Below are 13,020 nucleotides of genomic sequence, written 5' to 3' on the forward strand. Positions count from 1 at the left end.
TTGCCCCCTGCCAGTCAGCACAGCTTCATTTGGAGCTTCCCGAGCCTCTGCTATCCCCTTACCATCAAGGGCCAGGGCTCTTAAGTAACTCCCAAACTGGAGCCAGAAGTACCCAGACTGAATCAGCCAGGCAGAAAGCCACCCGCAACAGCAATTTTAGCCAGACTAAACAAGCAACCTTTACTCTGGTGCTAAAGCCACCTTGCCTGGGCAGGGCTCAGCATGCCTCTCTTATCTCAGGAGTGCACACAAAGTGTTGACAAGGCATCTCGACTTTCTAACCAGCAGTCAGCTACTAGTTTAGGAACACAAAAAAACCCAGCTTTGTAAAGAATATTTAAAAGGGGGGTTAAATAAGACTGTCTGGAACAGGAGAGCTATTTCAGCAGGCAGGGTGGTTTTCTTCTGGGAACTGAAGGAGAGGGGTAAGGAAGGACTAGCATCAAGATAACAAGTGCCACCCCCAGTCTTTTCTCATTTTGGGCAACAAGACTGCCCGTGATAACCCAGGTTTCCCCAGAGCTTCTCCAATTCCAGTTGATTTGGGAATTTTTTTTTCCTCCAAAGTACAGAGCATATAATATCTAGCCAGCAGCTTCCTGACAAATTTTCACCATGACATATCTTTCCTGGTTTAGCCATCCTGCCTGCTAGTTCTCACTTAAAAATGGGATTAGAAAAAAAAAAATAAACTGGGATCAAGAGTTCAAGCACTGACCGTCTGCCATCAACAACAGGATTGTTTGCAAGAGTGGGAAACCTGAGGGCAGCTCAGCCTGTTGAGACCAGGTCCAGCTCAGAGATGTGAGGACCAACTGCATCAAGAGAGACCTCGCACTTGAGGGCGCGAACTGCAGCAGTCTGCCGTCTGCCTACCACCTTCCGCTTTTGGTGAGATTCTGCTCAGATTTGGGGTTTCTCCTGACGATAAACCTCTCAGATAAGGTGTCAGATGAGGCTTCCCAGGAAGGGCCATGGCTTGTCAGTAGTCACATACAGCTGAGTCACTGTGATGTGGCTGGGAGAGAAGGGGGCCTTCCCGGCCTAAACTTGATTTTTAGCCCCATTTTCTGGGAGGCACATGCTCTGCATGGAAAAGGAGAGTAGGAAGATTCTGTCCTCCCTCAGGCTGGAAAGCTGCAGCCAAGGACTCTCCTGCAGCAAAACACATGACTCACTTTCCAGGAGCTGCCATCCAGGAGCCCTGCCTCCCCTATCAACCAGTTGGACTGGGCTGGCACCAGAGCCTGGCTGGCTCCAGAAAGCCTGATGCTTGGTTTTGTCATGCCTACGGCACATAAATTCCTTCCACCGTTGCCTCGCCCTCCTCACGCCCAATTCCCTACTTTGCATAAATGGTGCACGTGAGACATTTCTGTTTGGCAATCTCAGGAGGCCAGCCAGAGGCCCCTGCAGGCTCTGGTTTTGCAGCCTGCCGCAGCCAGCCCTGTGGGAGAAGTGCTCTTATTGCAAAAAAATAAAAAAAATAAACAAATAGAGGTGTTTTCTGCAGCAGCCTAGCTTTTGGACCATTTTGCATTTCCACTCAGACTGCAGCAAGCTGTCAGAGAGGAAACAAAGACAGCCACAAATTACAGCTTGGCAGCCTCAGGAAGAGCCTTGGACACATCTGAAGTTTGTTCCAGCCCAAGCAAGAGCAGCCTCCCTGTGACTCACCAAATGGTTTGGCTTGTGGGTCCCAGCAGGACTAGAGACAGACTCCCCACCACACACCCCCTTCCTCACCACTAACAGGCTGCAGAGAAATAGCTCCCACTCTGACGTACTTCTCAGAGCAGGAAGCATCAGAGCATTTTTCCAAACGAGAAGGCGATGCTGCAGGGACTGCATCCGAGGGCAAAGCTGCAGTTCAATGACACCAGGAGTGGACAGGACAGGTGGAACAGCAGCATGTCCCCCTTCTCCTGGCACTGTTGCTCGCCAGCCCCTGTGCCAGGCTTGCTAACACAGCAAAAAACCCTGATTCACAGAAGCAGATGGTTCTTTACTGCATCAGTGGCCTGAATCAGCCCAGAGAGCACCATGCGATGAGCCAGCTGAGTCGTGGGAGCGAGACAGCAGCAACCAGACACTTCTCCAGCCTCTCAGCCCCTCACATCATCACAAACAGCCACGCACTCTGCCCAGCCCGGTGACCCATCTGGCTTTAGGAGTGATCCGTTCCTCTCCAAGGGCAGTTTTTCACCTGGATCCAGTTCGCTGTCTGAATGCTTGTGGCAGCGCGGGGTGAAAGCAGTTGAGGACCATCCCTTTTTGGCAGCTATGCCACAGCAGAGCTCTCAATTAACACTGGCATGATCACCGGCCACGCTCCTTCCCACGTTCAGCTCAGCCACAACTTAATTATCAAAAGGGGTCACATCGAGTGCACTGCATTTTCCAAGCAAAGCATAACATAAAGCCTCCAATCACTGCAGCTAATTCTCATTTCAGTGTTTCCTTTGTCAGCTGTCACAAGCATTACATTTTAGTTACAAGCTGGATTTTGTTTTAAGGTTTCCTCAGCATTTTAGGTACTACTTACTGGGGATTAGACCCCTATTCCAAGGCAGACCATATCCCAGGGCAACTGTTACTTCAAACCAAGTAAATCAACACAAAGAGAGTCAGCAGCCATAAATGCTTTGCCCTCATGAACCAGGATTTCTGACCAGCACTAACAAGACCTGGAACAACAACAGAGTCGCCAGAAAAGCAGGTGATTCCTCCTAAATCAACAGGAGAATCAACAGTGCAGCATCACTTCGTAAAGCCCATGCACAAAGATGCAGAATCCTGTTCCTGCTCTCATTGTGTCATCTTTTCAGAGTTGTAAGCAGTAAGAAAGCGGCCAAACCTCTGCAACAACCTTTGAAGGAGAAACAGCTTAATTATCGTTTCCAGTTATGAAAAGAAAGTCATATGTTTTTCTGTAAATCCTACTTCCCCCCCCCCAAAAAAAAAAACCCCAGCACATTAGAAATATACATCTAGGTTACCCAGGAAGAAAATAAAGGAAAACAAATAATAGATTTAAAAATATATATCAGAAATTCCAAGAAAATAAAAGTCTGACCCAGCAAAAGAGGAGGATGATTTTAAGACACCTTTGGTTCCCTACAACAGAGAAAAAGCTCCCCAGCAGCCCCCAGGAAGCACTACCTCTTTGCTTTCCTAGCTTGTCTATAAAGATTCAAAGCAGGTGACTCAGGCTGCTTACTGGGATCTACAATCCTCTCCAATAAGACGAGCAGGCTTGATGGTTTTTAGGATTTCTGCAGTACAAGATAGGAGTGAACAGAAGAGTGCCCTTACCTATTCCTGCCTAGCACTGCTCCCCCTCCCTCAGTCGCATTGTGCTGTTGCATTGAAGCTCACCACCATTTTGTAGAGCAGCCAGCTCTTCTCAGGCTCATCTATCCCACAGAAGAACCACTTTCCAGAAGGTGCTTTTTAGTGCATCACCTCTATCAAAAAAAAAAAAAAGAAAGATCCCAACCTTTTAGAAACCATTCCAGCCCATTTCTAAGAGCTGGCCCCTCTCAAAGGATGGCATTGCAAAAGTAAGCAAGCTTTTAGTTTGGATTTTCAAAGCCTAAAGGAAGAAATCACCACACCCAGCCCTGGCTGACACCCACCATGCATCCCCTGGCAGGCTGCTGGGGCATCAGCAGGGTGGCATTGGGGCACACGACTGAAGACCACAGCTCTGTCAGCTTCCCACAGGAGGCACTCGCAGGGAGTTTGCATGCACCCCAGAGAGTACACTGGGGTCTCTCTTTCACTGTCATTTTTGGTGTGGAGTAGAGAATATCTTCCCTTCACAGAGCCCTTGGGCAGAGCAAGTGTTACTACCACATATTTATGTCCTCAGGGAGCAGAACTGAGCATTGCTCAGGTGTCACAGAGCAACGATATTCCTCTTTTTCATGCATTCACTCCAAGGTAAAAGGAAACACATTCCCCATTATCTTCCACCTCCTCCTCCTCTACCTGTCCATTGTCTTTGGGCTCATCTCAGCTCTCCACACAGGACCAGCAGCTCCAAATGCCACCCCTTTGCTTTTAGCACTGTCAGCCAGAAATGGGCAAAACTTGCCTGCCAAAACCAAAAAGCTTTTTCCAAAATACAGGGCTGAGTTCCTTTTCTTTGCTTTCTGCTTTGCAGGTTTTCAAGGATTACATTTGGAAGCTCCAAAGGCTTTTTCAGCAGTGCAGACTATTTCAGTCCAGCCCTTTCAGAGCAGACGGAAAATCTGCTTTGACTCGTTTCAGCTCACACGGAAGTGATTAGATAATCACGGGACTCTGGGAGCCATGGCTTTAAGAAAAAGCACAAAGTATTACAGGCTTTGCAGAAAAAAAAAATAGGAGTTGGCAGGGGACAAAAACCTACGAGGGCTCTTGTAAGGAACCAGACTGAGAAGGCACCCGTCCCCCTGACTTTCTTCATACAATTTCCTCCGCTGTTGAAATACTTGCTTTCTCTTCCCTCATTATCCAAAGCAAAAGGGAAGGCACTGAAGGGAACATATTATTTGGGGTAGAAGGTACAAAACAGAAGAGTCTGGACTGGAAGTAAAAGTCCAAGTAAGCTGTCCTCAAAAATTTGGATGAGTAAATAGGGTGTTAGCTGGTGTGTAGGGAAAAGAGTGGGAATAGATTGGTAAGATCGTATAGTCCAAGATCTTAATAAGCAGCCCCAGAAGTCAGGCAGGGACCACACAGGGACCGCTGCTTGCCTGCTCACTGGTCACTATACTGTTGCAAAGTCTGCAATCCCTTTTCTAGATCACAAACTCGGGAGGCATCAGGCAGCACCTCCTCACACGTGATCTCGCCTCAGCTGCTCGCTCGTGGTCGAGGACATTTAAGCCAGGCAGTGGCTTTCAATGAAGTTTGCAGCAGCAGCTAACCACTGGCCAAAACTGGCGTGAGTTTGGATTAATCAAAGTCACAAGGACACAGTGGGGGAAGTGGCAAATCCAGCTACTGTGGCTTCCACCACAAGGTCTTTCATTGTCTTGGGGTCACCAGCGGCACACAGCCCACACCCAGAGCCTTGGGCATCTAAATAGTTGCCCTCTGCCCTCTTGTACAAAAAGCTAAAAATACAGTCAGAGACTCAATCTCCCTCTTCCATTGTCCCAGCTAAGTCTGAGGTTTAAATGGTTGGGAGCAAGTTGCCCACTGCAGTGTTCATCCTTGCATGCTCCATGTCTGACAGAGAAATCCCATGTCAAACTGCCCAAGCCTCTTTTACTGTTTCTTCACCTTCCAGTTTCATAGAGCAAAAGCATGTTCCACGTCAGGGGGGAAAAAAAAAAAAAAGCCAGCCGGATTGCAGCACGAGTAGGGCAGACAGATACAATGCAAGTCCTTTGGAGTTCAGAGGAGAATTCAGCAGCACCTTTCCCTACTAGCAACCTCCCCTTTCATATCCCTCCCACCATTTGCCCAACAGCAGTTGGGGAGGCATTTGAACATCTCCTCAAAACATCAAACAAAGGGTGATAGAGATGTTTTATGGATTCCATGGGCAGTGCTGTGACTAATGAAGTATTGCCAGCCTGCAGCCTGGTTTTCCATGGTGATCACAATTTCCATGATTATCACCTACTGTATGTCTTTGAGACTTGCTCTTCACCTCTTCCCAAAAATGAAGTGATTCAATAAAGGCTTATTTTAACCCTCAACTTGTCAATCACAGACCTGAGAAAAGCCAGCATCACTTACCCACACAAGCTCAGCTACAGCCAGGAAATAGCTAGATCAAAACTCCCCATTCTGCTGAGCTTTGTTTGCCATGGTGAACATCAGAGAAGAAACAAAACCCCTCTTATCCTTCCCCAGGGAAGGGCAGAGGCGTAGGAGTTAGCTCTCAACCCTGGGCACTGTGATCCAGCCAGCTGCAGAACAAAAGCATGGCTGAGCCCAGAGAAAAGAGAAAAATGCAGGAAACCACTCTGTAAAGAACAGCAAATGTCATTCCTGGCTTAGCACACTGGGTCAAATCCACCACTTGTGGAAGGACAGAGAAAGAGAAGCTGACCCAGGACCTCTCTAGAGCCTGCCACTAACCTGATAAAAAAGAATCTTCCCATTTCCAGTTCCCTTCATTAGGCCACCCTGCAGCTGCCCTTTAAAACTTATCCAACAGCTGCTTCCCCTCAGGTTGTAATTTTTTTTGTTCAGCTGCAACTGATCTCTCTCTGTGCTCCTTTAGTTGGACAAGGTTCAGAGCCATGTTCTGTCCTTGCTAACAGATCTGCAAATGAGAGTTAATTAACCCTGAGAGATTTGAAAACTCTTTTTCCATAAAAATGAGGATTATCAGGTTTGAGCTGCTTCTACTTCACAGGGAAGCTTAGAAAGCAAACAGATTTTGCTCTTATTTGGTTTTCCTGATGCTGCCTGGGGCAATCAGAAGATATGTGGAATTTATAGTGATTTCTAGCAAAAGCATCTGGGTTTCCCCGTAATCTTTTCCTAGCTTGCTTTGAACAGCCCGTCTGATGACAGCCTCCCTGCCAACAGGTCGAATTGTTCTCCTGCTGCACTCAAAGACCATCATGTAATGGTGGTTCCTCCTACAGGTGTCCACACAAAGCGGGTGATCTCCAAGGTGGACCTGGTCCTTCTCTCTCTCTGAGACCTATGGGTTTTACACCAGGAGCCTCCTGCCCTGTGTCACACACCATCTCTCGTTCCAGAACACACCCTTCAGATGAGACCCACCGCATCCAGAGCTGCCAAGGCGGAGAAGCATGTCCCATCCTTGCAGGCTCCCAGGATGCAACAGTGCCATTTCCTAGAGGTGGATCTTCCAGAATTCCAGCTGCAGGACTTGGCTGACCCTATGGACATCCCAGTGAAGTCCCCTGGCTTCTGGGCAGATACTACTTCTCTGTTCATTATCTGTTCTGGTGCTTTTTTTTCAGCTTCTTCGTTGGAAAGGCCCTTCCCCGTTTCGAGCAAGGCTTCAAAAGTCCTGGTACCCTTATTGTGTGTTAAGTAGCAAAAGGATTTGGTTATCACCAAGAGAGACAAGGTTTCCAGGTAGAGGTGTTATCTTCCTTTTGTAAGCAGACCAACAAGGCTACAGTGTGACTACTAGGGGATTGTCAGAAGCCACCATCTGCCCTTCTGCAAACAGTGGCTGAGCTCTGGGAAGAATTAAAACACCCCCCTCCAAAAAAACTGGCAGTCAAGCAACCTAGTAGCAGTCATGCGCAAGAGTGAGCTTCGATCCTTCAGCCAGTGGCTGGGGAATCTCAAACCTGAAAGGTGTTTCAGAGTAGGATGAATGTGTGTCTGTCCAGACAGGGCTAAATCAGGTTTCTGTGGGCCCACAGCGATGTTCAGAGTGAAAGCATGTGTCTGAACAGGATGCTGGAAGGGGCTGCCCTGCTGGCTCTTGCACCCTGGCCTTGCGGCCCTGCCACTGCCCTGTCCAGGAACAGACTGACACTGAGTAGATCTGATCAGCTCCTCATCCAACTAGAAACTCACCCTGCAAAGGAAAAGCAGTAAGTTTGCAGGCTCACGTTACTGCAAGTGACACAAAGGAAGGGAGAGGGAACATGTGCCAGGGACAGAAAGAGAGCACAGGATGGTCTCTTCTCTTCCCTGTCTTAAGTGGATTTAAGCACATCATGAAATTGCAGGTCAATAGAAAAGATGAGATACAAATAACACATTAGGGTAAGGAAATAAGCTGCGTCAATAAACCTCACTAATGAGAGCACTCAGCTTGAGGACCATCTTCCAGCCTAAGGTTTCTTAAAGGTTTCATTAACATTTGGGAACGTTTTGAGAAAACCACACCCTGCAGCAGAGAGCATCTCTGGCACACACTTTGGTGTGTGCCTGTGCCCTCGTATTACACTACCGATGGCACTTTTAAGAGGACTTAGCAACTAACCCGCCACATAGCAAAGCAAAACCCAACAGGCAACACGGCTGAATAGCTCAGCACACACTGGGTGATGAGCACCCAAAAACCTGAGTCACCCCTGGGGTTTTCTCGGTGCTGAGTACTCGGTAAAAGGTGGTTCTCACATCCTTCTTTCGGAGGGGAGAAAATGGAACAAGTCATGGTTTTGCAGACTCCTGCTAAGGCTCAGAGTGGGTAACTGGTGCCATTTAGCACAATCAACTCCTTTTCGCAGGGGGTTTCTCTTCATACGCAGGCTGGTCAGAAAGAAAAGCCTGCTATGAGTCTGGATCAGTCCTCCAGATGTGAACATCAGGCAAAAGGAGCTTTATTTGGTTGATCCTAAATAGAGCTCCCTGCCTTGAATGGTGTGTTGGGAAAGTGGGGTGCTCAGATGGGGAGTTTTCTGTGTTTGTAGAGAGCAGGAAGACCCAGATTTTACCCGGCTGAGGAAGCTGCTGACCTTACTAAGATGCTGACAGGCATCTGCTGACATTTTTTTTGCAGCAGTGCAGCTCCAAAGCCAATGACACTGGTACAAACACACTTGCAGTCTGCATGTGATCCCTGCTCTCTTCTCTCTCGCCTTTCTTCTCTGTGCCAGAGACTTTAAAAGCCAACCCGGAAAGTGCAAGGCTTCCTGCTCACCTGGGAGAGCAGCAGACTGGCCTTGCTGGCTGTCCCCGGCATGGGGACATGAGAGGCATTTTCTACCAGTGTCACTATTTATTGCCAGCCTCTTTTCTTGCCAGATGTCCCCCTGGCTTGGCTGCTCTTATCATGTCAAAGTGAATCTTTGCATTGCAGGTTTGGAAAGTATTTGAGATGATTAGAAACAAGCTAACTTCTTTATTTCGCTCTCAACAGTTTTAGAGAAGCAGAACTGAAAAGGGAACAGAAAATGCAGAGCGGAGGTGTTTGAAGATCTTGCACACGTTGTGTGTGGGGGCTGCGGGAGGCAGCGAGGGAAGGATGCGCAGAGGTCAGTCAAAAGCACGCTGGCTGTCCACACTGTTTCCCACCAAGCTCCCACCCTAATTATGTCTGCTTGTTTTAAGCATACCTGCTGGGGGGCAGAAAAAAAGATCAACTGAAAATCCCTCTGGGGCTGCAGGAACCGGTTTGCCTCCAGAGGACATTTAGGAAAGCAAACACGAGAAAGCAGCCGCCGTCACAGACACTGGATAGAAACTGGCCAAGTATCAGTTCGCCGCGGACAGCAGCGACTCCTTCCTCGGCTCATTTGCTGAGCAGAGGATGGCCTGAATAGCCGCCCGTGGGAAAGCACCCTTGTGCCGGATGGTGAGCACCGTGCTGCCGTTTCCCTTGCAGAGAACTTGGCCTGCCGCCCCTGCAGCAAAGAATTAGTTTCTTTAACGGCCCCAGGCCCAGATGTTGTTAGTGAGCCTGGCCTAGCCTCCAGCTCCTGGTTTACGGCTCGCCCGTTCCACGCTCTTTGCTGGCCATCGTCTCCCCCAGCCCCTGGGTCCTGCCAACAGGGCTGCTCTTTGGGCTTGCTCTTCTACTACTTCAGGGGCACTTGGCTTTTTCTTCTTCGATGGCAAAGCAGGCAGCACCTTCCCCTCAAAAGCCGATGTACCCAGGCTGTACATCGTGGTGTCGGGTCCATCGCTCTGGTCTGAAACACCCCCCGGGCGGGGCTCTCCAGGAAGGAGAGGCATTAAAATTAAGAGAGATGCTCCTGGTGGCAGCAGAGATGCCAAGAGAGGAACGGGGGAAAGGCAAGGGCTGGGCAGGGAGCAGGCAGGAGCTGGAGGCTTTTTGTTTCATCCAAAAAAGAGAGGGGGAAGGAGAAACTGAAAAAACAGATGCGGGCTTTGGCCACGGTCACTTCCCCCTGCCTCGGCTTGCCGGGGGGGGCGGGGGTCGGCTCCCTGAGAGGGGAAACCCCCCCTTCCCCAAACCAAAGCCGGCGCTGAGGCAGCACCCGCTCCCAGTAAGGACTCCGGCCGGGAGACTGGGCACCAGTTTGCAAAGGAGCAGGCGAGGGGCCGGCGTAGAGCCGGCAGGTGGCGCCAGGAGCCCGCCGCAGGCAGCGAGCAGCGGGCAGCCGTTAATGGCATCCCGGCTGCCTGACGGACGCTTTTAAAGCACCTCGTTTCAAAGATTGGTGGGTTGTTTTTTTTTTTTTTCTTTTACACCGTGGGACCTGTCGGCGGCAGAGAGGGTGAGACACCCCGGTGGGTTTGTGGTTCATTGTTGAAAGATCATTAAAAAATTAAAAAAAAAAATGTCTGGAAAAGTTTCAACTAATAGCTCTGCATTCTGGTAAGCAGGCTAGTCTTGGCAGAAAGGATGAAAACACCCTTGGGAAGTTTATGTGGGAAGGTTATCCAAGAGGAAAAGTCCAAGGACTGTTGGATAGCTGATTGAAAATGGCATTTGGCCCTTGGAAGAAAAACAGGATTTTCACATTGATGCCTCCCTCTTATCAGCCCACAGCCGGAGAGTCATTAGAGCTGTCATTAAAGCACCTGAGAGTGCTTTTCTTGAGAAGGTCAGGTGTAGTTTATGGGTAGGCACACTGCACTCAGCTGGAAAACTAGGCTCTTCCTCGGATGGAGTGGGGTGTTGCCTGCTTTTCCCTCGGGGCACAGCTAGCCTTAGTGCTCTGGGCTGGCTCTGCATCACCACCCAGCTCCGAGGCTGATACACCCGCACCCTGGCACTGAGAGGAACCTTCTCCCTCTTTGGAGGCGGATCTTGGCTTGGCTCTGCGCTAGGACCCGTCTTGCACGTTTCAGTTCAGTGCGAGCATCTGTGTGGCTTTAGGTTCCCCATCCCTTTCACTAGAGGAACCACAGGACTAGAGAAAGCAGAGACCTTCTTCAGACATTGGTCCTCGTTTCCCAGGCCAGCTCATGCAGCCATAGGAGGTCCCCAGCCCAGCCCCAGCCAGGAGCAGGTCCCATCAGCAGCTGCCCTGCTGTCCCGGGGGGTGGGGGAAATCCTGCCATTTGCAGGTGCCTGTGCAGCCCTGTCACCTGAAACCACTACACACAAGTCCCTTCGGCTGCTGGAGAATATTGTTTCCCACACCGTGTTTGCAAAAGGCCCTTGCACAAAAGGAAAGTGGGGTGTTTGTGAATCTTGTTTTGTGCCTGGCAGGTCATCCCCCAGCCGTGCACTGTCACCTCTCCAAGGAACATGCTGAAAAGCAGCTCGCCACGGCATGGGCACCTGGCCACGAAAAGCAGCAGGAAGGTTGCCAACAGGTTTCCAACCTTCTGGGGCACAAGAAATAAATCTGAAATGAGTCCCTGCAGATTCAGACTTGAAAGGAAGCCACGACACCTTCTCCGTCTCATAACCTCAGACAACAGGCATCCTTCCACTGTCTCTTGTTTCCAAGACACATCATGACCTCCTGGGAAATAAAATCCTGAAGCACCTCCAGGGGAAGCAGCAAAGCAGAGGAGAACTGGGTGTCCCTTACACTGCAGCTTGCAGAGCATTTCCAGGTGCCCCATCACCATGTCCCGCTGCCAGATGCCACTGGACAGTGCTTGAAGGGACGTGGAGACAGAATTTGGTGACATCTAAGCCGCAGGCAGATTTCTCAGCAGACGCTGCCCTGGCTTTAACAAAGCAAAGACCAATGGAGGCTCTTTTAAATCAGCCCAACCTGGTCACCGCCACATCATCAGCTTGGGCCGAGGGTGGAAAATGAGCGTCAGATGCCTTTATTCCCCGAAACCCCAGAGCATCCTCGTTGCTATAGCGACACGTCCCCCTTTCCTTGCTCCTGATGTCATTCTGGGGACCACTCCCCTGCCTCGGCAGGCGTGTGTGCATGTGTACACACGCGTGTGCAACGCAGAGAGCAAGGAGAACAGTCTGTTACCCCTGGGGGAAGAGGAGTGGGTGACGAAGGGAATGTGACCCTGCAGCTAGCAAAGGGCGGAGGAAACACAACTCCCTGCCTTTCCCGTCGCCTCCCTCTCGACAGTTTGCAGGGAGGAGAAAGCACTTTGTTCCTCCCTGTGCCAGCTTTACTTATTGATGAAGCGGGAAGGCGATCCCCATGTGGAGCTCTGCCTGTGTCCAGAGCAGGCAGGGAGCGCGCCCCGGGGCTCAGCTCAGCCCTCATCTCAGAATTATTTACATATTAAGGATATATTTTCAGCAGGATCTCTTCTGCCCACAAAATCTGAGGCAGAATTCCCTGTTTCGATCAAAATAACAAATGAGTTGCTTAAAAATGCTTCGCGAGGTTTCAAAACCCCACGAAACTCCTGCGGTGTGTGGCCAGCCAGACTTACCCACTCTTTTTGACGTGATTAACCTGACAGCCTACACAGGCCTGATCCTGCAAGCCCTGGTTTTGCCTCATTTAGGCAGAGTTTGCAAGACGCTGCCCTTCGCCCCAGCTCCATCGGCGACGCTGCGAGAGCCAGAGCCGCGGTGGGGGTGTACCGGAGTTACCGTGCCTGTCTGCAGCCGGATCACAGAGTTACTGACTGCGGGATGCCCGCTAAAACCAGAAAAAGTAGAAGAAGGATGTATGGACGGCTGGAGGCTATGCCATAAACATCACACTCAGGCTTTCCTGCCTTGATGTTGGCATACGAACTGTGCCATGAGCCCCACGCGCCTCCAGGCAGCACCGGGCAGGTCCACAACATCCCGGTGTTAATATACATCTCTACATAGATACAAATACACACGTGTATACGTTTGCACACACCCACTGTTGCTGCAAGCACGGTGCTGGCACTCTCCACGTAAACCTGTACTCATTACCTTCGCTAATAGGAAGCCACTAACGAGCTATGCAGGTCAGCGCACACAAATGCCAAGAAAACCTGCATTTTTTGCCTATGCCATATGCGTAGCAGAAAAACTATGCCAAGAATGCAAAAGAGGGCTGAAACTTTTTATGAGGACTAGTTTTTCGGATCTCTCTCTGCTTGCAAAGCCAGATGTCTTTCAGCTCCTCGGTGTCTAACGTTACAGAGCTCCGAGGAGCTGTATGAATTTCTGCGCGTAAGCCAGAATAGCTGTTTCTATACGATTTAATGCTCCAGACCCCAAGCCCGCCTTGCGGGGACAGTGACAGCCGG

Source organism: Strix aluco, chromosome 7, assembly GCF_031877795.1.
Source record: "Strix aluco isolate bStrAlu1 chromosome 7, bStrAlu1.hap1, whole genome shotgun sequence".
In the NCBI taxonomy this organism is placed as follows: Eukaryota; Metazoa; Chordata; class Aves; order Strigiformes; family Strigidae; genus Strix; species Strix aluco.